Source organism: Calidris pugnax, unplaced genomic scaffold (assembly GCF_001431845.1).
Source record: "Calidris pugnax isolate Ruff unplaced genomic scaffold, ASM143184v1 scaffold201, whole genome shotgun sequence".
Lineage (NCBI taxonomy): Eukaryota > Metazoa > Chordata > Aves > Charadriiformes > Scolopacidae > Calidris > Calidris pugnax.
In genome coordinates, this window is record NW_015090933.1 from 533,139 (window position 1) to 559,023 (window position 25,885).

The 25,885-nt window shown below is 40.7% G+C and overlaps 1 protein-coding gene across 2 annotated transcripts in view; it reads right to left on the minus strand.

Moving 5' to 3' along the window:
• Positions 1–25,885, minus strand: part of VGLL4 (vestigial like family member 4) — a 118,690-nt gene that overhangs the window by 62,704 nt on the left and 30,101 nt on the right. The gene's annotated exons all lie outside the window — the stretch shown is intronic.

Below are 25,885 nucleotides of genomic sequence, written 5' to 3' on the forward strand. Positions count from 1 at the left end.
TGAGAGTCTCTTCTTGAAGTGATTCTGATGAGACAGGGCAGAGAACACCATTTAAGCCCAGTTACGGAGGTTTCAAGACAGACTACATTTTCAGTCATTCACAAGTATATATTTTTTGGAGGGAAGTGGTAGGGCAAAAGCCTAATTATGTAAGTCGTATTATTGCCAAAAATTCTGGGCTTGCTGTTTGCAGAAGTCAGAGAAATTGAACTGTCATCTGAGAATGATTGCTGGGGCTGGGCCAGGAGGATCAAACACGGAGCCGTATCGTTGGTCTGACCTGCTCGTTTGTCGAAACGACGATAAACGAAGAGACAAATAGGCCCAACGTGCACCGACAAGCATCTTAACCACGCAGGGAAGTATCATGCTGTGTCCTCAAAAGTCAAAGGCTCTCCGTTTAGGACCTTAATATTCAGCATAACAGAGTTGATGCCAGTCTTGGTGCCCAGTTGAGAAGCCGGACCCCAGTGGGGTGAGCGGCACCGACCGAGCCCCTCCATGAACACACGGCACCGAAACGCTCTCACACACACCACAACCTCCTCCGGGTTTCCTCCCATTCCTCGCTGAGCTGGTTTTCTTTGGTTTTGTTTTAACAGAAGTAGCAGCAAAAAAGTTACAAGGCATAATGAATCAAAAAGTCGAACCGAGTTGATGCCAGTCTTGGTGCCCAGTGGAGAAGCCAGACCCCAGTGGGGTGAGCGGCACCGACCGAGCCCCTCCATGAACACACGGCACCGAAACGCTCTCACACACACCACAACCTCCTCCGGGTTTCCTCCCATTCCTCGCTGAGCTGGTTTTCTTTGGTTTTGTTTTAACAGAAGTAGCAGCAAAAAAGTTACAAGGCATAATGAATCAAAAAGTCAAACATCCTAAGCTGGAGATGTGCTCTTCCTTCCATTACGTCCCAGGAAGCTGTTTTCATAGGATTTTTAACATACAAAAATGTCTAAAGAGTATCACAATCATTGTAAAAATCACATTAAAAAATGCCTGGAAACAGATTTTTGGGGGTAAGCCTGATTTGCCACCCTCACGCAGCTGTACAGCATAATCAGGTTTGATTACCTTGCAGACTATATTCCCACAGGACCTCACCTCGTTTTGTGTAAAGAAAAGATTTACTGGCTCCAGTCCTGAATAATGATTAAATTGAATCATATCAAAGAGGTGGTGTAAAGATTAATTAAAGGTTTACGAAGCTTTGTGGCAGTACAGTGATAAGTGCCATAGAAAAACCTACAAGGAATTAAATAACCCTGCCTGCTGAGCTCTGTTTGAATAGTGGGCAGAAAATAAAGTTTAGGTTCCGCTAAGCAACATGGAAAAAACCACCCAAATATCAAATAGTTCATTCAGCCAGCACTGTCCCTCTCACTTAATGAGACTAAGGCTTTATGTAAAAAAATAGCTTGTGCTAAGGACTGCTCTATACCATGCATAACAAAGAAGCTGAATTTTAATTGCCATCTTCAAAATTTCTTTTCAACACAGTATTTCAATGTATGTGATTTTCCTAATAGTTAAAAAGAGAAGAACCACCCCCTGGCACCATCCCCACTGCTCCACAAACCGAGTATCCCCCAAGAATTAACAGCAAGGTTGAACTCGCTGATACCCACCAAGCAGGGAAACAGCCCACCAGACCCTTCTCACCCCATCCCATCTGCCCCGCTGGCTGTGATGCCCATCTCACCACCCTTCCCCATACCTCGCCCCACCACCCCAGCCCCAGACTCCTGTGTTCCGTTCCAGTACTCTCCTACCAGTCCCTACTTGCCCCAAACTCTTGCCCAACCGGTCCCGATTCCCATCCCCTCCCGCCCTCCGCTCCGCCGCCGAGAGGTCGGTGCCAGCACCCCCCGGCTCCTCCTCAACTTCAACACGTTTGGAGACGGGCTCCAGAAACCACCCAAAGGGCAACCGTCGGTTCCCTCCTCCCGAACAGAAAGTCACCGGAATTAATGGTTGTTTTAAACACGGGGAAAACAATCTGTCTTTTTTCCTATTATTTCCTGCATTATTTCTTAACTGATTTTCAGAAATATGTAATTCATTCCGAATGAAGTTGCAGGAAAAGAGTTTTATTTAAAAAAGAATTAATGGTTGTTTTAAGCACAGAGAAAACAATCCGTCTTTTTTCCTATTATTTCCTGCATTATTTCTTAACTGATTTTCGGAAATATGCAATTCATTCTGAACGAAGTTGCAGGAAAAGAGTTTTATTTAAAAAAAGAAAAAGAAAAAAAGAGGTTAAAAAAAGTGCCATAACACCTTACTCTAGGTCTTTAGCATGGGAAAAAAAAATATCACCTTTCAGGCTATTAAAGTCCATTGAATATATAATTAATTGACATTATGATTTTACAAAAGCATCTAGTCACTAAAAAACCCATGGAAATAATCACTGCTACCTATTCCAGCTACGTATTTGTACATATGTAAATACATGTATATGTACACATGTGTATGTAGCTATAATAACTTCAGAAAACCAGACTCATCTTTCTCTATACCATCATTGCCTCAGATTATTAAAACAGAACTGATGTAAATAGGTTTCTCCATGCATGCTGTTGGCTTAATTAAAAATAAACAAGCAAATAAAACCTTAGCAAGATGCATCTTAGCTAAAGAGAGTTGATGACCTATTTTCCCTTTTTTTTTTTGGACATGCTTAATTTTACTTTTCACACGCTTTATTCAAGTAGATTCTCTACTAAATCATTCCGTGTTCTCAAACGTATTTTAAAATACACTTTTGACAACGCTACTGCGTGGAATAAGAACAAAAAAATGTTAAAGCTGTTTACAACAGGAAAATTTATAGTTATTATTCTTTTCCAATTTTTGATCTAAATACGCATCAATCCAATCCTCCATGAAACAACGTTAAGAACCTGTATCAAAGAAAGCAAGCCCCCAAAATGAATCCTACAGGTTCTAGTGGAAGAGGATTGGTGGAACAGCTCACTGCTTCTCCTCTAAGGCAGAAGGTACTTGTCATAGAACCTTCTGCCTTAGAGGAGAACAAACTCCTGTGTTGTCTATACACGTGTTGCACCCTGAAGCACCACGACAACTCTTTGCAAGTACAAGAGAAATGCAACAAAAACAGCGAGTGGTCGCCATTTCCCTGTGTTTTATCCCTTGGAGGCCTTCCTCTGGTGGTCATTTTGCTGGTGGAACGAACCATGGAGGTGGTGAAGAGAGATGGATCCATGAGGTGGATTGAGAACTGGCTGTGCGACAGGACCCAAAGGGTAATGATTAATGGAGCAGGTTCAAGCTGGAAGCCTGTAACCAGTGGTGTCCCCCAGGGGTCAATACTTGGTCCAGTGCTGTTCAATATATTCATCAGTGACCTGGATGAGGGGACAGAGTGTATCCTCAGCAAGTTTGCTGATGATACCAAACTGGGAGGGGTGGCTGACACCCCGGAGGGCTGTGCTGCCATCCAGCAAGATCTGGACAGGCTGGAGAACTGGGCAAGGAAGAACCTCATGAGGTTCAACAAGGAAAAGTGCAGGATCCTGCACCTGGGGAAGAAGAGTGTTAGGCATCAATACAGGTTAGGCATGGACCTGCTGGAAACAAGCTCTGAAGAAAAGGATCTGGGGGTCCTGGTGGACAGCAAAATGACAATGAGCAAGCAGTGTGCTCTTGTGGCCAGGAAGGCCAATGGAATCCTGGGCTGCATAGGGAAGAGTGTGGCTAGTAGGTCAAGGGAGGTCATTCTGCCCTGGCCGTGCCGGTGATACCAGCCCCTCCTGCCCGCACTTGCACCCACACGAAATGCAAAATCACAAGAAATGGGGATGAATAACTTCACGATGCAAACCCCGGAATGGAAGATTTCCAAGTATTTCATACACACGTCTTCAGAAGATCCAACTACAGCAGAGATCCAGACCAACAGAACAAAACCCTGATCTGCCTGAAACTTAAATACTGTCCCATATTTCCCAATACAATAACAGACCGTGTAAAATAATTAAAATAAGAAGACTCCACCGCTGAAAACCTAGAACCTAGCAGTGACCTTGCTCCCTTTCTTCCCCCATGTTCTTTATGTTGCAACTCCACAATATTGCAAAGTTTTGCAACGCTGATGTTTTTCTTAAAGCCCTGTTCCTCCCAAGGGCATCTGAAGACATTGCACACAATTTATTTTTACTTTTTAAGCTTTTAATTCTCACAGATAAACAAAGAATAATGTAAATTATGGCCCAAAGTGAGTTCAAAGGCTCAAAACTAGAAAGCAGTGAAAACTTTTTAATTGAAGGATTTTGAAGGCCAATTTGAAGTGCTAAAATGTTTGGGTTTGGCAGAACACAAACATTTTAAAAACAGTGTAAATGGATAAATACTGTAAAAATACATTTTCTTCTTAGGTATCTGGTTGACCAAACGCACTCAGTCATTTAGGTATCTTCTCCCTCAGGACAACTTCGCTGTCTTAAGGTTTCTTTGAAGTCAGACATTCAGACACCCATAGCACAAAATGGAAGGAATTATCATATGGAAATATTTATGACAGAGGTCCCAGGAGGGCATTTCCCAGTTACGTTCCGTGAAGAGAAGGAAGAATGCAACCAAACTCAACTCAAGCCATTTGAGCAGTATCCTCACTTTAAAATGTTTATTTAAAAGGTTAATTTTCTAACATCTAATACAGATGACATGTTAGAAATATGAGGTGCATAGAATTTCTCTCTCCCAGGCACCCTGCAAACAGGGATAGATGCAGTTTCCTCCGGAGGCAGGTATCACACCCCTCTATCGCAGCTGGAGAAAGCAAGGCAGGATGATGAGATTTCCCTAAAGGCACAGAAGCTAGTCAGGTCCTGACTCCCCACGCTGAGCCAGAGACCACACCTTGCTTTCATCCACTCTAGTAATTAAAAATAAAAGAAGCCTTGGTCTGTATATTCTTTTCAGGCAGAACCTGTCTGACCTGTTAATTTACTGACAATGTATTTAAGAAGTCACAAGACAGACAGCCGGTGGAGAACTTTTATTAAAAGAATCCTGATAGTACATGTTCCTTGTAGAGTACCTACACCTCTGCTGCCTCACTCCAGACTGTGCTCGTCCTGCAAACCACCCTCTTTGGTTTTGGATGACGGGGGATATAAATCGTGCCAGGTTCTTGTTCCAAGGAGGGAATGCCTTCTCTAAACACGGCTTACAAGAGGACAAAGAAATGAATTCGGCCATCGGGAAACAAACAAATAAATAGAGGGCCGTGTTATTCCTCTTGCTCTGATCGAGAATGAAACGTCTAGAAAAGAAACTGCCAAGTGGGAGAAATTCCCATTAAAAAGACTGGCATTGTTCCAGGGACCAGGAGGGAGATGTGATCTCCTCACACGTAAGCGCAGCACGCATTTACCCTCTGCAACAGCCACCAGGTTCACAAAAGTGAGCGAAGGCAGCTAATTCTTGCCTGGAATTCCTGATTAGCAAGCCCAGCATTGCATCAAGGAAAACGCTGCTCTGGCCAGCCCTCAGGACACTGGTTGAATTGCACTTCTTCTGACAGTCTGGGATTCTTCTTATGAGCCTGCATGCATCTCGGTGAGCACAAACTGGTTCTGAACTTTAACTAGAAAAATCATAGTCTGGCTGGTCTCAGAAAGACGTCCTTTCACACTTTCTTTGCATTTAAATTTGGATACATCTGACTCCACCAATATCAAATACAAGAAAGCGAGTCAAGATGAGGACTCCATGGCCACATACACCACATTAATTAGAATTTCACAATACTCTTCATGGGAATAAGCATTGGCAAGATTGCAGCCTCGGTAAAAAAATCTGCAGTACAGATGATCCCAAGATCAAAGTTCACCTTAGAGACTTATCATCAGCAGGACTCAGCTACAAAGGGAGACATACCATCAGAGTTATGTCACATACCCACACCAACACGGCTCTCCATGTGTACACATCACTTCCTTAGGGAAAAGTACCTTCACGGGGTCGCCTGAGGAACACGAAGAGGGAGCTGAAGCCATCCCTGCCAATTTTCCCAAACGAATAACCCTCCCAACTCAAAAGCCAATGAGCACTTTATGTTCTGTCAGACTGCAGCAGATATGGCCCAAGTCAATTCCTGGTGCTAACATTATAAAAGAGCAGACCAACGGAGCCGCCTGTGTGAAACAACAGACTGACACATTAGTTAGACCAACGGAACTACCTGTGTGAAACAACAGACTGACACATTAGTCCCTGTTAAAACTGCTGATTTTTATGTGTCTTTAAATTTTATACCACCAAGAAAATCCATCTCTGACGAGCTGTATGCCGTTTCTACATTCCTCCGTTTTTCTCTGAACACAAACATGTACTTGTGGAACATGAATTGTCAGAAGTTGAGCACAACTTTCACAAACTACTAGTTACACTCCACTTCCACTGCGGTCACTATTCTCATACTGATTTAGTGGCAGGCAGCAACGGCTTCATTTTCATACACCACTTTCCCCTGAGCTTTTCCCAATACTTAAGACAGATTGAACACTCGAAGCTTTTGTGGCTTCAGAAGAGTTGGGGAACTCTTGGTGCCGACTGACACTTCCCTCCAGTTAGACTGACCCAAGAGACAGCCATCACATTACAGAATTATATTTCAGCAACTTCTGTATCACAGGAATGATGCTCATTTAGCCTTTATTCTACTCTCCCAGGCAAACCAACCAACCCAGGTCAAAGCCCACTTGATTTAGGTTTCCTTTCCTTGCTTGAAGACGGAATTTGTGTCAGGAATGTCTGTGCTGAGAAGACAATCCCAAAGAAAGCAATTAGCCCCACCAGCCTGCACCACACTTGCCTTGGAATTAAATCTCAAGAATGCTGCCTGAGCACTGTCAGAGGTTCTTACACAGCCCACAATTTGTAAAGCTTTGAGGCAAAACTAACAAAAAAAAAAGGTGATACAACTCAGTTAACTGTGTTGCATAATGAACATACAAAATAAATTCTGTCTCTTTGGATGCCAGTGTAAAAATTTGTGCAATATTGTTTACCATAAACTCAGCAAGACAGTGATCCCAGATACCCAGCTCTACCTGCAGAGTGTCAGTAGATGACAGCGAGGCCTCCCAAATAAGCACATAAAAAAAAGTATCTTAACAGAAACATCTGACACATGTACCCTTCTAATATTCCAATTAAAAAGCTGATTCTTGATCTGCTTTGATTCAACTACAGTACGCACAATGAAGACTTGAATCAATTAAAATAGCTCTATATTGGTTTGTGTGTTACTTATGTGAGTAAGCCCAAAACTGAGACTGCTTTCTCATCAGAAGGGTCTCCATCAGTTCCAAAAAGTTGGCTTTTTGTATTGGTTTCTACGTAAAATGGGTATCACATCTGTACACAGCCTAAAACAGAGAACTGGGAGGGGGTATGACACTGATAGCTGACTGTTTAAATATATCAATTCCAATTCCTTTGCAGCTGTGGAGAATCCTGCTTTACTCAGCGTGTGTGGTGGAAAGGAATCAGAATAAAATAACATCCTCAGCCCAGGAGCTGACTTGGGCTCAGAATAAATCACAGAGAATGACTCGGTAATGTTTTGGGGAGACAAGCATCTCTGACCCAGGCTTGGAAGGGGCGACTGGATCCCTGTGCACAGGGGCGATTGCTGGGCAGGGGGGCACAGGGGGAGGGCACAGCACAGCGACAGGACCCTCCAGCACCCTCAGCTCCCAGACATTTCTGAGCTCAGCAGGAGTCACCTACAGCAGGAACAAGAAGAGCTGGCACACTGAGCATCACCCAGAACCTCCCTAGAAAAAAAGGGGGGCAGGTTTACTGCTGAACCATCTCTTAAAGAAGAAATAACACCGATCTACCATGCAAACGGTCACTAACACTCGTCTGAAGTTTAGCCTGTGGCTACTCTTGTGGACAATTCTCCTTAAAAGCATGATCATACTTCAGTTAAAGTTTTTCTGCACAGCTGTAAACCAAGTCAGCAGTGAAGCCTGACGTTCTGGTTCTGTGTGCACTACATAGACAGTTCATGAAAACAGGGATGATTCTTAAATACAGTGAGCTACCAGGCCAAAGCTACCTGTAGCCTGGCAATCTTTAAAGCAATGTGTTGGGTTTGCATGGCAAGGTTTTGGTAGTGGGGGTCTGCAGAGTTGGCTCCTGTGAGAAGCTGCTAGAAGTTTCCCCTGTGTCTGACAGGGCCCATGCCAAAGCTGGTTCCAAGGTGGACCCACCACTAGCCAAGCCAAGCCCATCAATGACAGTGATAGCACCCTCTGCAATAGCATATTTAAGGAGAAAAAACTGCAGCTGGAGAGAGGAGTGAGAAGATACAAGAGCAACAGCTCTGCAGACACCAAGGTCAATGCAGAAGGAGATGAAGAGATGCTCCAGGAGCTGGAGCAGAGATTCCCCTGCAGCCCATGGAGAAGACCATGGTGAGGCAGGCTAGCCTCTGCAGCCCATGGAGGTCCCTGGTGGAGCAGATATCCACCTGCAGCCCATGGAGGTCCCTGGTGGAGCAGATACCCACCTGCAGTCTGTTCCTGAAGGACAGCACTCTGTGGAAGGGACCCACAGTGGAGCAGTTCTTGAAGGACTGTCTACCACGGGAGAGACCCCATGCTGCAGCAGGGGAAAAGTATGAGGAGGAAAGATCAGCAGAGATGATGTTTTAAGACCTGGGTTTATTTCTCATTTTCCTACTCTGACTTGATTGGTACTAAATTTAACTGATTTCTGACAGGGCCCATGCCGAAGCTGGTTCCAAGATGGACCCACCACCGGCCAAGCCGAGCCAATCAATGACAGTGATAGCACCCTCTGCAATATGACAGGGCCCATGCCAAAGCTGGTTCCAAGGTGGACCCACCACTAGCCAAGCCAAGCCCATCAATGACAGTGATAGCACCCTCTGCAATAGCATATTTAAGGAGAAAAAACTGCAGCTGGAGAGAGGAGTGAGAAGATACAAGAGCAACAGCTCTGCAGACACCAAGGTCAATGCAGAAGGAGATGAAGAGATGCTCCAGGAGCTGGAGCAGAGATTCCCCTGCAGCCCATGGAGAAGACCATGGTGAGGCAGGCTAGCCTCTGCAGCCCATGGAGGTCCCTGGTGGAGCAGATATCCACCTGCAGCCCATGGAGGTCCCTGGTGGAGCAGATACCCACCTGCAGTCTGTTCCTGAAGGACAGCACTCTGTGGAAGGGACCCACAGTGGAGCAGTTCTTGAAGGACTGTCTACCACGGGAGAGACCCCATGCTGCAGCAGGGGAAAAGTATGAGGAGGAAAGATCAGCAGAGATGATGTTTTAAGACCTGGGTTTATTTCTCATTTTCCTACTCTGACTTGATTGGTACTAAATTTAACTGATTTCTCAGAAACGAGTCTGTTTTGCTGGTGATGGCAATTGCTGAGTGATCTCCCCGTCCTTATCTCGACCTGTGAGCCTTTCATCATATTTCCTCTCCCCCATCCAGCTGAGGAGAGGAGTGATAGAGCAGCTTTGGGGGGCACCTGGCGTCCAGCCATGGTCAACCCACCACAAGGAAGTCACAGTCTGTCTCTCAAATTCAGCAGAAACTGAACACTCCCTATGTTGTATTGTGTTAATTTGACTCCTCATATTTGTCTAACATTGCACCAGTAAAGACAGAGAGCATTGTCACTGATTTAGATCACAAGAGATTCAATACCTACTTCACAGCATCGTGACAAAACCAAACCCACCATGGTCAACCCACCACAAGGAAATCACAGTCTGTCTCTCAAATTCAGCAGAAACTGAACACTCCCTATGTTGTATTGTGTTAATTTGACTCCTCATATTTGTCTAACATTGCACCAGTAAAGACAGAGAGCATTGTCACTGATTTAGATCACAAGAGATTCAATACCTACTTCACAGCATCGTGACAAAACCAAACCCTACAGCTGGAAGAAATCCATACCAGCTACAACAGGAGTGCAACAGACTTTAAGAAATAATCTTGCAGCTCTTAAAAGATCTTTTAAGTCATCAATTCTTTTCTCCCCACACATCCCCCCAGCTTAATTCCCCACAGAATTCCCTATGCTTTTCCAGTTTTCTTCTCATGCATTTAATTCAGAACAACCTGGCTATTATGCCTTATAAAAATATTTACATACCTGAACTCTTTCTGAATTATAGGCTAAACCAGCCCCTCAACAATTCACACCACAGCAAAGAAATTGCACTGAGAATGTACTGACAGAGGGCAGCCAGTATTATAATCCCTCCATCCCCATTTTACTCCATTTCTCACCACATCTTTCACTCACTATTAGCAATAGACCTTTAAAAAACCAACTATCAAATTGCAGTGAGGTACCTTTCAGTTAAAGCTGAGGACACAAGCCTCCCTTCCACTGTTCTAGGAATACATTCTCAACTCAGTATTATTAATTATTGAATAAAAGCATTAAATATTTAAAGTATTTCATTACACTAATACAATTAATTTCAGTGCAATTTCTTGAAATTAAAATCCTCTCAGTTACTTTACAAATGACATTAAGTGGAATTTCCTTACAGCCATACACGCATCAAAAATGTAAGGACACCAATTCACATGCAACATTTAATTAAACACTTAGCCCATGGAACTCAATTCCAACAATAAGTTGTACATTCATTTTCAGCCTGCAATCTATTACCCACAAGCATAAAGAGCAAAAGAATAGCCACGCAATACTGCCTCCATAATGGTAGGTAGAAAGAAAATGAAAAGAAAGACCTCCAAGAATGCAGAGGGCTAATTCTGAAAACAAGGATCCGATATGCTTATCACAAATACCAGAGCTTATTTTCATGTTCGGCAGGGCATGAAACAGTTGTCCCAGGGATTATGAATGAAGACAGCTCTCTCACACGTGCACACCTCATGTGAAGAATTATGCCAAAAAAATACCAAAATGCGTGCAACCTTTAACACGTGGCTGCCTTCTGAGCTGCCGGGACACGGGGTCATCAGCATCCCCGCGGCGTCCAGCCTGCCCTCCCTCTGCTCATCACACACACACCCCACCACACGTCCCCAGCCCCGCTCAGGACTAAAACTGCTATAAGCCATTTATCAATACTCACTCGTTTTCCTGGATTTGCAACAATTCTAGCTTAGAAACAGCTGGCAGCGGCCCCTAAATAAGAGAATTCGATCATCGTTGTTTCCACAGTCTCAGTCTGAATGCACAGGCACATTACACACACAAATTGGAACTATCTAAAAGCTGTTCCTGGGTCACTATAAATAGTCCTTTTTGCTCTCTTTCATCTTTTCTTTTTCCTTTTTAATGAATACAGGTGTGTAAATATTTTCCTTCATATGTTTGTATTTAAGCATCGGCTTAAAAAAAAAAACCCAAGAAATAAAGCACACCTCAAACCAAAATTCTACTCTTAGTAACATAAGCATAAATACAGAATATACAGAGAAAGCTCATTAAATTTTGAACTGTCAAGACCAAAACTTAGACATAACTAATCTAAGAAAAAAAACCAAAAGAAATCATTACAAAACAGAGATTAGCAGATATTTTCTCTAAAGCTTTGCTATCCGCTACATCTTTTCATAAAATAGTGGTTAAGAAAATAGGGGAAAAAAAGTAAACTTCTGTGAAATGTTACCAGTTCCATTGGAAAATATGATCTCCTAGAACAGGGAATGATGAAGAGAGAAACGATGTCCGAGACAAACTGTCGCTGGACCAAAGAAGCTGGGGAGCATTTAACACTCCTCATAGCCCCTTCCCCAAACCCTGCACAGAATTTCCAGTGCTCCCCTAGCTCTTACCAGCTGTGGGCAGTAGGAAATTATTAATACAATCTGGGCTTGTTAAAGGACATGCAGGTGATTTGAGGAGAGAAACGGAGGAAACTGATGTTAATCACAAGATAGCCTGTTTATTCTCCTGGTCTCAAATAAAATGTGATACCTCACCAGGCTATAGATGGTTTCACTTCTTGCAGTGGGAGCATTCAGAAATACTTCTTGGGTGTTTTTTTCAAACGCCTTTAAAATAGTTTGTAATCATTCTATACAGCCACACCATCAAATAACTCAAAATCACCTCCCCATTTTCCTAACACAGTTGTTTAGAATCACCGTTTAACAATCACTGTGCTTAAAACAAAGTGTGTAGTGCAGATTCACTCATTTTCATTGTGTCGTGAAAACAGACCCCTGAGTTTTGCCAGAATTATATGGAACCTAAGTGAGTACCCAGCCTGTCTGCTGGCAGTGACCTTCACTATCAGAGGATTCCAACAGGGAAACTGCATTTTTGGGTGAGAGAGAGAGAAATAATAAATATCCTGATCCTAAAAAGCCAGTAACCATAGTGCTTGAAAGAAGGTAACAGACGGACAACAATGGATTCTCACACTTAACATTAACAATCTCTATCTGCAGCTTGCTACAGGTTCTAAAAATTAATAAGTAAATGGAAAAGCCTTTTAAAAAATACTCTCATGTATATCATAGCTGCTATTTCTCATAAAAAACAACAGGTATTCTACACCTACTGGAGAAATTAATTATCTTTTTTTGTGTGTAATAACAGTCAAAGGAAAAGAAATCACGAAGTAGCATCATTTGTGCCAATATTTTCCGCTTACTTCCATGAACATGCAATTTCAGCCATAAAATGAAAATGATAAACTTTTTCCCACTTAGTGGAGAACAGGGATCCAAAGAGGAAAAGGAAATAAAGAGTACAAGAGAATATATTTAGAATCCAAATTGAGAAATATGTAAGAGGTCTTCTGCTAAAATCTTTCTTTAGTCCCTTACACGTTGATTTTATTCATAAAATATGCATGGAATCCCATAATACCTCACAGGGGATGAAAAGCCCACTAAAGTAGTCAGCAGACTCTACTGCAGTCCAGTGTCCACTACGTCCAGTCGTGGTGGCACATCACCTCTCAGCTCCTTATCACCATGAGAAAGTCCAGCACAACCCCCAAGACACCTCACCTCGTACTTCACCCAGAAGACCTAACCTGGACCTCCACCTCTTCTTAACAACTGGAGGACACCTCTCCTCAAGCTTCACCCAGAAGACCTCCTGGACCTCCACCTCTTCTTAACAACTGGAATAGGTAAGGAGAGCATAATTGCACACATTTCAACAGAGCAGTGATTCGTTAGGAGCAAACAGCCAGAAGCAGTTGTGAAGACCTACATTTTTTTATTGTCACAATCTTCCTCTCACTGCTAATTAATGTTTGGGCACGACTGAAAGCAGAAAGAGATGGCAGCATTAATGTGATTGCATTAAGGTCAGTAGAACAGCTCCTAATACCACTATGCCCTATTTCTGAGAAGTAAAAAGAAAAGTAATTTTTAAATAGGCCTGCCAGATTATCAAAAGATCAGACGGGCATATGCATGCAAATATGGACAGATCACCATAAAAAAAAAATATAATAGTCTAGCTAGGGAGATCTGTACTGGAAGCACATAAGATTCAAGTTGTTTTCTATCCTATTCTACAGATAGATTCTATTCTATTCTACAGATAGAAATAGAGATATTAAGTTTCAAAGGGAGAATTAAATGAATTTTTCCCTCTCCTGAATGCAAGAGTTCTTGAGCCCTTCAGCTGGTTGAGAAACCAATATTGTGCAGGATTATTTTATTAACAATGACTATTTTATTAGTAGTGACTGACATTTTCATGCAGCAGATTGACAAAACATATACACATATGCCAAATGACACTGGAAATTCTATCCCGGAGTAAGGACTCCTGCTACTGAGCCCCATAATAAGCACAGCAGCAACTCTCACGTGGAAGTCTACCACACGTTCCTTCACATAACCCATGATCAATCTAAGAAACAAAGTCAGAGGATGCCAGCCCCCAGAGCAAAGCTCTGCTGTGGTAGAGCAGATCTCCCATTCCAACAGAGAAGCAAACTCTGACCCTCCCTGAAAATACATTCGGGTACAAATGTTTCTCATTTTAAGAGCTAACAGTTTCCTGCTGAGAGCTTACAATCTGCTGAAACTTCATGCTTTTCTCGGGTCTTCTGAGGGGGAGATTCTTCTTGCCGCTTCCATTGTCAAGAACTGGCTTTGATTCCATTAATTGACCAATCTTCTGTGGCTGCTTTTGGCGTCACAGATATGCATACCATACATTTTGGATGGGAATTTAATCATGCGTATTTTTCACTGCCCAGCACGACCATGCTTCTATAGACTATTGTAATACAAGTAAACATTACTAAAATACACCACTTGGAACAATGATTCTGCCTTAAACTATTCAGAATACCAGCACGCTCAAATTCTTCATGTAATCTTTTTTCTCCTGACACTGTATTATCCTTTTCAAATACGCTCTGCCAGTTGTTATGAAAGTGGGTATCGTGAGATTTGGTTGAATAACTACGGAAGCGAAGAAGAAATTCATGAAATTTCATTCCTGATGTCAAACTGCATTCCAGTTCTTAACTCTGTTGGCATGCTCCGGGAAGCAAAGGAGCTGGGCTGGTCAGAAAGATAAACTGCCCTTTAAAGGCAAAACATCTGTTGGGAGTCATGAGAAGTTCAGTCAAACGGGTGAAGGCAGCTGAGCCACCGCCTCATGGAACCACAAGATCCTCATGGAACTGGTTATTGCTATTAACTCCGAAAAAGTCCATCGAGTACTTCAGTCAAGATGAGTCAGGCAGCTCAGAGGTTTTTCTATTGAGATCAGTTAAATATTATTCTACTAAAAAAAAATCCCAACAATCAACCCAGAAAAAGCAAAGTAAAAGTAAAAGGATAGACTGGAAATTTCTCAGTTGCTTTTCCTGTCCACAGAAAAAGAGAGTGGAAAGCCCAGTACTCTCCTTCATATTCAAACACTGGAAAATGACATCCTTAAGCCTAAATTTCTCACGTATTTTAAGAGAACAGTATTATCGACTTATAACAATTTTATGAAGGACTACTATAAATGTTAATGCATTTAAAGTTCATTAACTGTCCAACTATACTTCTAAAAATAAGCTCTCGTAATTTTGAAATAAAAGAATAGTTTGGTTAGCCAAATAAGACAACACATAAAACAATATAATTACGGTAAGTGCCAGCATTATGCAATAAATCTGTTCTGAAACTCTCCCAAAGACTGTGGCCTCCGCACAGCAAGATCATGGATTTCAATCAGAGGCTGATGCTGCCGAACTTCAACATACTCAAAACTACTGGAAAACCACTGTATTGTCTGCTGATGAGATAACTCTGAGGATAAAAACTACTGAAAGAGGTCCTTAATTGGTCTTGTAATTTGGAGGAGAGTTCAGAGGGGAAAGTAACATTTTCTGCATGTTTATCTAAATCAAAGGCTCTGCAGGTCAGGCTAAGGAAGGGAGCGTTGAGATGGAAGGGCTGGGGAGAGAGACAGATGGAGCTGTAGATGAACCACCGCTCTTCTGCTGTTACGAGCCAGACAGATCCGGCTCTAAAGAAAGCAAATAGAGGCCAGAGATTTATAGCAATAAAGTTACAACTGTAACACACAGATGTTTTTGCACGAACCAAACAGACAACATGGGCATGACCCAGAAAATAAAAGCAGTTACTGCTATTGCCACAGTTTCAGGGAAATCAAGGCTAGTGCATGTTCTCAAATTATTCCATTTAAAACAAGAACACACAAAAGACTATTTTTGTCCAACTACTGTTTATAATTTCTCTCTCTTACAAAGCAATAAAAATATACCCAAAGCAAACTTAATTCCAGTGCTAGAAAAGTATTATCACCTAATACAATACTGTTGTAGTGGATAGACAAAAATACTGTTGTAATATACAGTGTAGTGTTTTGGGAGACCTTTTAATGAATGTGTCATTATTAAGTTTAAAATCGGAACAGAAGGGAGGAAAAAAAAAAAATATCGGAGAGTAATAAATCACTCTTCACTCTTCAATTTGCTAAATAAGAAGCATTTCTCCTTTTAAGCTTATGGAGGACAGAAGTTTCTGCAGTGACATTGTTTAGAGCTGCATGGCAGATTTGTAGCCAGAGTTATGCTTACACAAGTGACTGGCTTTTGATTCAGCAACAAAAGAGGAGAAAAACTAAAAGTAATTAATTTGGGTGTTTGCTTCTTGTGGAAGAAATATGTTCTCTTCAGCCTGAAACAAAGAATTGGTGATTCTTTTTTATTTTAAGTAATAGAACAGAAGGCAGGAGTTGGTAAAAGAGAGTGTGGTAACTGACTGTATCCTCCTTTGAGCTCATAAGCCATTAATTGGGACACTCACCTGGGACTGGAAAACCTGTGTTCAGATCCCTTCTCCTTCAGGTCAGAATTTGAACGGCATACCGTAAAGAAAGCCTGGTTTCCCAGCAAGGAAAATACCAAACATATGCCCATTAACTAAGAACTCATGTATTTCTATTCACAACAGAACTGTAAATATTCCACGATCATTTCACTAAGGGCTGTATAAAGACAATAAAGACTGAATTGGACCACCTCGATTTTAACACTGCTCTGCTTCTAAAAGAATCGACCTTCCAAGATTAATACTGTTTTAAATACTGTGTGTGTATAAGAACTATGTATTTGATTAAAATCACCTTTTTTTTTTTCAGTATGGGGTTTTTAAAACCCTACCTAAACACAAAGTTTACTCAGTCCTCTGCTTAGTCTTGTCATTTGCTTACAGAAGAAGGTATCTCCAGATTTCCCTCCTGCATAAACACCACTAAGAATCACCACGTTGCACCACAGACACTCTCTCTCCCCGAAAGCCCTGCTTTGCCATCTGGGAAATGCGTTACAGTCCCTGCAGAATGTGTGGCATCTCGGGGGGAGAACCTGACCAAGGAGGGGGACAGCCCAGCACTGGCAAGGGGCGAGCAGGGCGCTGTAAAGCACTCCACTCCAGACCGTAAGGAAAAAGTAGATAAACAACAGTAAATATACCAAATCCAAAGTATTTCTGAAATATTTCAGCTCCTTTCCTGTTGCTAATATTTCTTTTCTCGTGCGACACTGACCTTCCCAAGCTCGCCTTGATTCTCTGTGCTCTTAAAAGATGTGGAAAGACCATCCTGGGAAAGCACCCTGCATTTCACAAGGCAGTCTACACTATTTCCAATTAAGAACTTTTTTTTTTTTTTTTAATAAAATGAGCCAAATATTTACCACATGAAGACTGGCCAGCTTTTCACATGCTAGTGTATTCTGCCTAGCTGTAAAAAAAATAATAATAAATCCATTTATGTAGTTTCAGCTGCTGCCAGAAAACTTAACAGACAAAGCCTAACAACTGAATAATTGCCCTGCATTGTTTCAGAATTCAGGATATCATAAATATGCATTTTTGGAAAATATACAAACTGAGCCCAAAGTTGCAAGTGTAGCATTTCAGAAACTGCAACCATTTAGAAGCACGTGCATTGACAAGTTCCATACGGTTAGGTCTGTGCTATCACCCTTAGCAATATGGGATTCAGTCAGCTGCAATTTTCAGAGCAATGGTTGGTATCCGGTAACGAATTCCATTCCAGCAAGAAAATTCCTTCCCCTCCGTTTGCCAAACAACATTTAAAGAGCGAGTGTTTCTGTAAACATCATTTATTTGGAGGTAATGCCACCAATCACTGCAAATATTTTATCTTCAATTAGGCAAAAAGGGTTCAGAAAGAAAAGCTGTATTGTCTGGCTGACACCGCCCGGCAGCCTGGGTACCAACATCTGGTGCGCTGAAGGATGCTCCAACATGTTTACAAACCGTAGGCAGCTGAGCCTCCTGCAAATGTTTTTTGAAATTAATTTGAAAAAAAATGTTTAAACACTTTTGTTCCTGAAGGCATTACCACCACTCCGCTGATTATGCTAATGGTGTTCTACTGCTATTAAAATACATCTAGGCGCCAAGCGGACAATTGCCCCATTTTCCAGCCTATTTAACAAGTTGAAAACATAACTCTACTCATTCTTTATCTCCTTGCTACAATAAACTTTGAGAAAGAAAGGGTGAAGCTTTCTGGAGGTAAGAATAATTTTTTATTTTATTTAAAACCAAACCAAACCCAATCAATCCAAAACCCAGTTACCCAATTTAAGACTCCTATTTTCAAGAAAACCCTAAAAATGATGAAATGGCCCTGACACCACTTACAGGAAGCTACTCTATGAAACACTGAGAAATACAAACAGCTAAAGGCTTTTGAAAGACAAAAAAGAAAAAGGTCAGGAATTCAGCCATTTGGGCATTTTACTCAAAAACAGATTAACTGCTATTTAAAACAGAGAAGATATTAGTATTTTCTGGTCTGTATGGTGCATAAATTTAGAAGCAGAACACTATGCATGTTATTACTCACGGAGTTTTATTCTTTAAAGTTTCTGGTATTCATACAGCAACAACAAAAGATTCAGGCAGCATCTCAATGACCAAACCACATATGTTTTTCTGTCACAATATTACTAAACCACAACATCGCACTTCTATAATTCCCCCCCCGCTTCAGTAAAAAAAAGGTGACTTATGCCACAAATTCCACTCCAAAACTAACAGGACTCCCCTTCTTCCCTACCATTGATCAAACACTACGTACATGACTAGCTGACAAATCCTCTTTTAACACCTTTTGAGGCTGTTGAGGGATTACAAACATGGGGTTTTGCTGACACTGCTTCTTAGAATTTAGCTTTTCCTTCAAAAAATGGAAGTTTCTCTTTTGCCAGACATCACAGATAAGCTCCAACCACAAGCACAGTTGCTAATTGATAAAAGCTATTCAATTACTTAATTGCATATTAATTTCTGCATTTAAAGAATTCAGTCTATTAAACTGAGTTACAGAACACCGAAGACTAACCGTACCTCAAATTTTCCAGACTTAACGCTTTGCCTATATCAAATATCTGCCTCTTTGAACCAACAGACATATTCATCCAACCACCAACCTGGTAGAAAAAAACCAAATCCATATTTTAATTTACCACAAAAGATGACGCAAACATCCATACGGACAGTCCACTTATTTTCATATGAGAAATAACCACAAAGCACTTCTTACCCTTCTTTCAACCCAACAAGGGAAAAGTCTTCTGAAGAAGTCAAGGTCTTAAATGGAAGGTTGTGCTGGGTTGGTTAATAAGAGACATCCAAGAGTTCACTAAAAAAATCCCCTAACTTTGAAAGCGCTGAAGAACAACATGCCCACAAAACACTGGTAAATTTATTTACAGAATGCAAAAGAAAAGTCTGGGTTAACGTGGTTGTGTTGCCCTCAGCCCCGCCAAGAGGGATTTCGGCAAGTGTTGTCCTACTAAACAAAAAGTGGGAGGTTAAGATCAAAAATGACTCCTCCGTTCACTGGAGGTGTCCTGAAAGTCATAGGAACCCAAGATTTTTAGCAGAAGCATCACAGAGAACCTTTTCATTACAAGGGAGATTTTTATCTAGCCTAAGTTGGGAAGAAAACAAGAGTGTGATTTAGTCGGCCCTGCTGGCAATGCTGTCTTCGTGTTGTGTGTAAGGACTGCCAGCTTGCCCGGGTGAAGGCAGAGAAACTAGCAGGATACTCTTCAAAGCTATCATTTCTTAAGGATAATTTCCCTCTGAGCAATTTTATGGTGTGGCTCCGAGCTACTGTAAAAGACAATGAGTGACTTATTTCCTGAATATTCCAAAAGGCACAAGCACAGAAGGAGAAGTGCTGCCTACCCACCAAATTCCACTTCCACAGCAGTGATAATATTCATGGCATCACACACCACTAGGACCTTTTTGCCAGGCTCCTTGTACACCAGGAGAGCTCGGGGTTCCAAAGGAGTTATAACATTAGCAGTACGGTGCCACATATATAGGTGTACATATAACATATAGCATTGGGGTGCTACAATGAGGAATGGGGAACCCCAAATTTCCATCTCTGCTCCCGACCCACTGGCTGAGTCACCACTATTGCGATAGCAGGGCTCTGGTCCCTGCCCTCGACGCTCCATCTTCAGAACAGGGACAACCTTGTCCCGTGCATTTGTACAGCACCAAGTAAAACAGACAACATTAATGTTCTCAACATCCTTACGGTGAGAAAAATGATCCTAAACTACAGAAGTAATGGCAAAACGATAAACACAAACCAGAGAAGTGGTGATGTACTAAGCTATTAAGTGCATTATACTTATTATTGGGGACACAAAATGAAGAATTCAACATGAAGGGGAAATGGGTTACCATCAAAAGAATCTATATGAGAATTAAGGCTCAGTACACAACAAATTTTAGATTTCAAAAGAACTCTGAATACACTCCAGGTTGCCCTTATTGAACCAACTTGATTCCCTTCCACTCCTAAAACGAGAAGCTCCATAAATCAGAGGTAATACTGAAATATCTCTCAACTACAACATGCAGCTAAGAGTTCTTCTGTTTACTTCTCCGTTAGAAGATTTGTTATTTTGGATACAGATGAGCAAATAAAAATACAAAGGGCAAGTCATGTTAAGTTTATTAGAAATTCTTCATCTTGTTTTAAATAATCCTTTGCTATATATAATATTTATCATCCTTACTAGAAGCATGCATTATTCCTCCCAGTTCTCCCCAGAATGGGGGTAGAAGAGAAAATAAACAAGGACTGTGACACGATACTGCTATTTCACTTCTGTCTAAAAACACCATCACTGTTGCCCATCTTTCTAAAGTAGATGAATTTCTAGTAAAAAAAAAAAAAAAAAAAAAACCCCAAGAACCTACCTCAAAATCAAACCTCAAATGAAACTGATTATTGAAGGTCTCTGTACTAATTTCATTTTCAGAGCAAGTTCCATGCAACTCCTCACTGCTAGTCAGTCAAAAAACCTTCAGGACCTTAAAGATTTTCAGTGCTGATTAAAGCGTTCACACAGCAGGATGGAAGGCATTTAAAACGTCTGCAAACATTGATATTAAAACCTGCCTTAGGCTCGTTGCTATAAATTCACTATAAATTTACAAAACAAACAGCAGTGTAGGTGAAGTGTCCTGGTGATGCTAGAAGTATTGCATCATTAATATCTCCAGCACAAATCGCAACATTCAAGTCTAATTCTCCTACAACTAGTGCTTGTTTTGTATTTAAAGACCCTAAGCTTACAGAGTTGTCATCCTCTTCAAGAGTGTTAAAAATTAATAAATTGCTCTCAACTCAGCCTTAAACTAACATCTTTTTTAGGACCAGCTACTCAAAACAACCAGTCATTGCATATTTATTAATTACAAGATGGTAGCCAGCACCAAATTCATTCTCCCAACTGAACTGACTGATATGAACGAGGAACAGTAAAAACTGATTTGTAGGACTTGTCTACATGAGGATTTTATTACAAAGTGGATTAGGGCAGGGATTTGAAGGAACAATAATTCCTCTGTACTAGAAACATCAACTGTATGGTCTAGCTTAATTATCTGAAGTGGATTAAACTAAACCACATAAAAGCAGCTGTTGCCAAACAATAATAGTGTTCACAGGCAAGAAGTGTGGAATAGCAGCTCCAGGCTTCCAGGCATACAAAGATGACACACGCGACGGATGGTACATGTGCACGAAGCATGGCTTGATCAAAGATCACCTTCTCCTTTTTTCTTTTAAAATGCAGTCCTGTATCAGTTTTTCAAAACATAATTCAAGCCCCACCAGGTATGGATCTGGTACAACGTATTAGAATGCAAAGCTGTTACCTAGGACTTTATTGTGCCATTTATTAGCTGTTTCCAAACCTTTCATTTCCTCGTGGAAGTATATTTTCTCCAGTTTGCCACAACAGACCTTATCCTGAGAGAGTAAGAAACATGTTTTTCCTCATTCATTCCTGTATTCTTAAACTGGACTTGCACATTGGAGAGAAGTGTAAGGAAAGTGTTACTATAAAATCAGCTTTCAACACAGTCTGCAAGTGCAAGTACTTATTAGATATTCCTTCACTATTTTCTCAATAACAAGATTATGCTTTTAAAACAGTTTATAACTGAAAGACCTGTTCCACAAGCCCTTATTTTTATAGGAGATAAATGCAAAATGATAATCCTCCTTAATATCTGAACGCTTGCTGTTCAACACAATTATGGGAAGAAAAACTGTACTTTCAGTAATACTTTGTCTTTACTGAAATACTACCAGCTCCTGCTGTGGTCTTTGAAAAAATAGCCAGCTGAAATCCTGAAGGTGTGAGAAATGAGCACAACCCCAGTAAGAACAGTATAGGGAAAGAAGAGGAAGGGAAGAGTAATGAGTAGTATTGAGCATCTCATTGGAAACTTGGTTTTTGCAACTGTACAATAACCCACGTTGGATACAGTTTCCAGCCCTGATACCGTGACATACACACACATACACAGCTGTTCCAGATGTTCACTTCAGCTCAAGCCCACTTCCGAAGCACTGAAAAAGCCCAGCAAAGCCTCGCAGATGCCACTCACAGATAAAATAGCTGCACTTCACCTCCCCTGGCACTGACCAGCCCCTGGTAACCAGCACAGCCTTCCTACATCCTTTCCCTTCTCTACAGAAGGGTGAGCAATTAGTGACAGCCTTCAAGATGACTGGCTAATAATTACATCACTGTGTGCTTTCCTTCCACCCAAGGGATAAAGCAAGTCTGGACAATAAGTAAACAATGAACTCCATTAGGAAATATCCTTATCCTCGCCTTTAACTGTTAGCACCTCTAAAGGTCTGTCCGTCGTCTTTTGTTCAGCTTTTTTTGGGGTTGTTTTGTTGGTTTCACTTAAGTACAGACCCACTATACCATAAGCTTAAATAGTTGCTTACATCACAGTGGTAATCGTTACAAGTACAAAACTACAGTCAGCATTTCTTTTCCATAATTAATAATTTCCACGACACAGTAGATTAACCAAATGCATTGGATAAATTGTCTTCGATAACAAAAGCAGAATGATTTAAACTGGGAATTTTTGAAATATAGTATATAGCACAGTTCATGAAATAAAAGAGAGATGCGACGGAAAGCAACATATAGTGCAAACATGTCCCTGAAGGTCAGCCTTATTGACACAGGTGCAGCCGCAAAAAACCCCAACCAAAATAACTGAAGGTCATATTTGTTTAAGAAATCAATAACCATTCTGGGAAATCTACATGGCCATACATCTCATTCATTTCTTTAAGTGCTGGTAAGTTTAAAGGTATTTGTTTTAAACAGAGTGGGATTTGTATATCTACCTATGCAATTCTACATTACTTGGCACCGCAGTGAGTGCCCACTGAGATAAGGGGATCCTTCATGTTAGAAAGAATTTAATTCATAAATACTGGTAATATTCCTCCTCTGAATACACCTAGAAAACCAAGAATAAAATTAAACACCTATCAGCAGCTTGAGGAAATAAACCTTGTTTTTTAACAAGAGCCTGTACTTGCACTGCTTGGATTCAATAAGTGCACTTGAAGGCTGCTGATTTATATAAATTAGTTTGAAGTTGAGATTTAGATGGGATTAAAGCATACCTGAGTGTGAAACTTTGCAATTTAAGATGTCTTCGAGAGGACCAAGGGCTTGTGTACAAATAGTACTAACACTTTCAAGACAAGAAGTAGGGAAAATTATTGGTATGTATGAATAAGAGCCCGCCAACAACTTCAGCCAGCTTTGGGTAGGAGTGCACACAGTCTAACTTCAAATATATTTCATACATATTCTGCATATACTTCTCACACTAGACACAGAGAAGCAGCAGCATTAAGTTACCTTTATTTTCTCGTAAAAACCGTAATAGTAAACTACTTTTAGTAGGAATAATACTTTAGAGGAATAATCTTAAGGTATTACAGTTAAAATCAATATCTGAATTGCTTAAAACAATCTTTAAAAAGTGACAAACTAGCAATTTTCAACTCTTACATGGCATATAGCTTAGATGAGAATATCTGAGGTGAGCCCAATCATCTTAACAGGCTGATTTACTGTTTCACTAGTGGAACATAACCACTAGTTACTGGCCAGTATTGTCACTGCAGGACAGCAGACAGCTAGATTTCCTCTGCTTTCCATTCAAAAATAGGATAAAATTCCAACCATGAAGTGCACAAAGGGCATCAGGAATTATCTTAGACAAATTTCTAAAAATTGTCTAAGAAATTAGACAAATTTTTATTCCAGCACAAAAATAAAAGACTTGGGCTAAGATCGAAATGTTTCTAAACTAAATTAATCTGAAGTCCTTACTCAAAACTTTGGAAACAGGAAACTTCATGGTATCATTAGAAATGTCAAAAACGCCCTGTTGGAACTTTTTTCCCCATGAATCATCAGTGAAATTACCTGTATGTATTACCTAAATAGAAGAAACATCATGGAAATAAATTCAGTAGTTTACTTTCAGATACTCAGTATCTGAAAGTAATCTCATTTAAAGAGAGAAAAAGGGCATTATTCCTCTTCTGGTCGTGACTGGAATACTAGAAACTCCATGTAGAAATCTAGTTGTCAGGCAAGGTGAATAAGGGATACAGAAATACAGATGGGAACCACTGCTAGAACTCCTGGATAATTGCTAAATTCAAGATTAAGACTAACTTCAAACTGTCAGTATCCACTTGGCAACACAGAGTGGATTCCGGCAGGTGCCATTTCCACAAAAGCTGACATGAAAAAGTGGAAGTTCAGGGACTGCACTGGACTGCCCATTTCTGCCTTTTTAGCAGCTTTTCATAGTACAGCCTTCTTGGTGTGCAATATGCACAACAACAGGACAAACTCAGAGACAGCATAAGTTAGAAGCTGCAGAGTGGCATAAATCTAATTAAGTCTAAGTGGTAAGACTAAAGGAATGTAAATTAGAACCAGACACATATCAGCTTCCTCACATGCAAGTTGCAGTGAATCAGACTTCCTCTAGATTCTCCAAATCCAGCCCTACATTCCTACCCTGTGGAACTCAGAATCAAACTGGAGTCTTAGGCAATAGTTAAACAAAAAAGAATGCACCTAATTCAGAAAATTGAGAATACATATTCAAAATATATATTAAAAAACGCACTCAAAAAAAAATAGGTTAAGCTTTTGTCTTTTCTACAAATATGTAAGTTAGTTTACGAGAGAAATCCCCCAGGCCAAAATCACTGTTGAAATTCTTCCCCCAAGGATTTCCACTGCTGTTGGTTTTAGCAGTAACAGTCACTCGCTGTAGCAATCAACCAAACCATCCGACTACAGTGGGATCAGTAAAAACTCAGCACTTATCCAGCAGCAAGGTGAATGTGAAAGAACAGCAAAACCAATATTCATTACAAGCTATGAGCCAGTAACACAGAGGAGCTCATCAGAGTATGAAACCTTCATTTTACCAACTTCTGAAAGAGCGACCTACTGTTATCTTGACTATTTGGCTACACACAAAATTTCTGAGACTTGTTGTCCACATACACTGTGTTTGTTTACTTTGCAATTACTTTAGGAAGTTGATTAGCAACAGCAGTAAGTCAATTCTTTTATTCAATATTCAAGGCAATTGCTTTTCAAAAAAATGCATACAGAATAAAGGAACAAAGACCAAAAGAAGAAAAGCTGAATTCATCTTAAAAGGTAATTTTATGCACGGAAGCCACACACAAAAGCAGTCTGAAATCCAAAATACCATTTTTCTAGTTAGCATCTGTTCAGGTTGATAGCCAAGACGCATACACTTCCTGAGCACTTACACTACTCAGAAAAAACCTGACAAAGACAAGTATTAGTAAGCACGCAGGTAACAATCTGATCTACAAAGCAGCCCTGCAATTTGGTGGAATTGAAAATATTATTCTAACGTTAGTCAACCCATCTTAAACACTTACTGTAAATGTTAAAAGCAAAAACATTACGCAAATGATTGGCA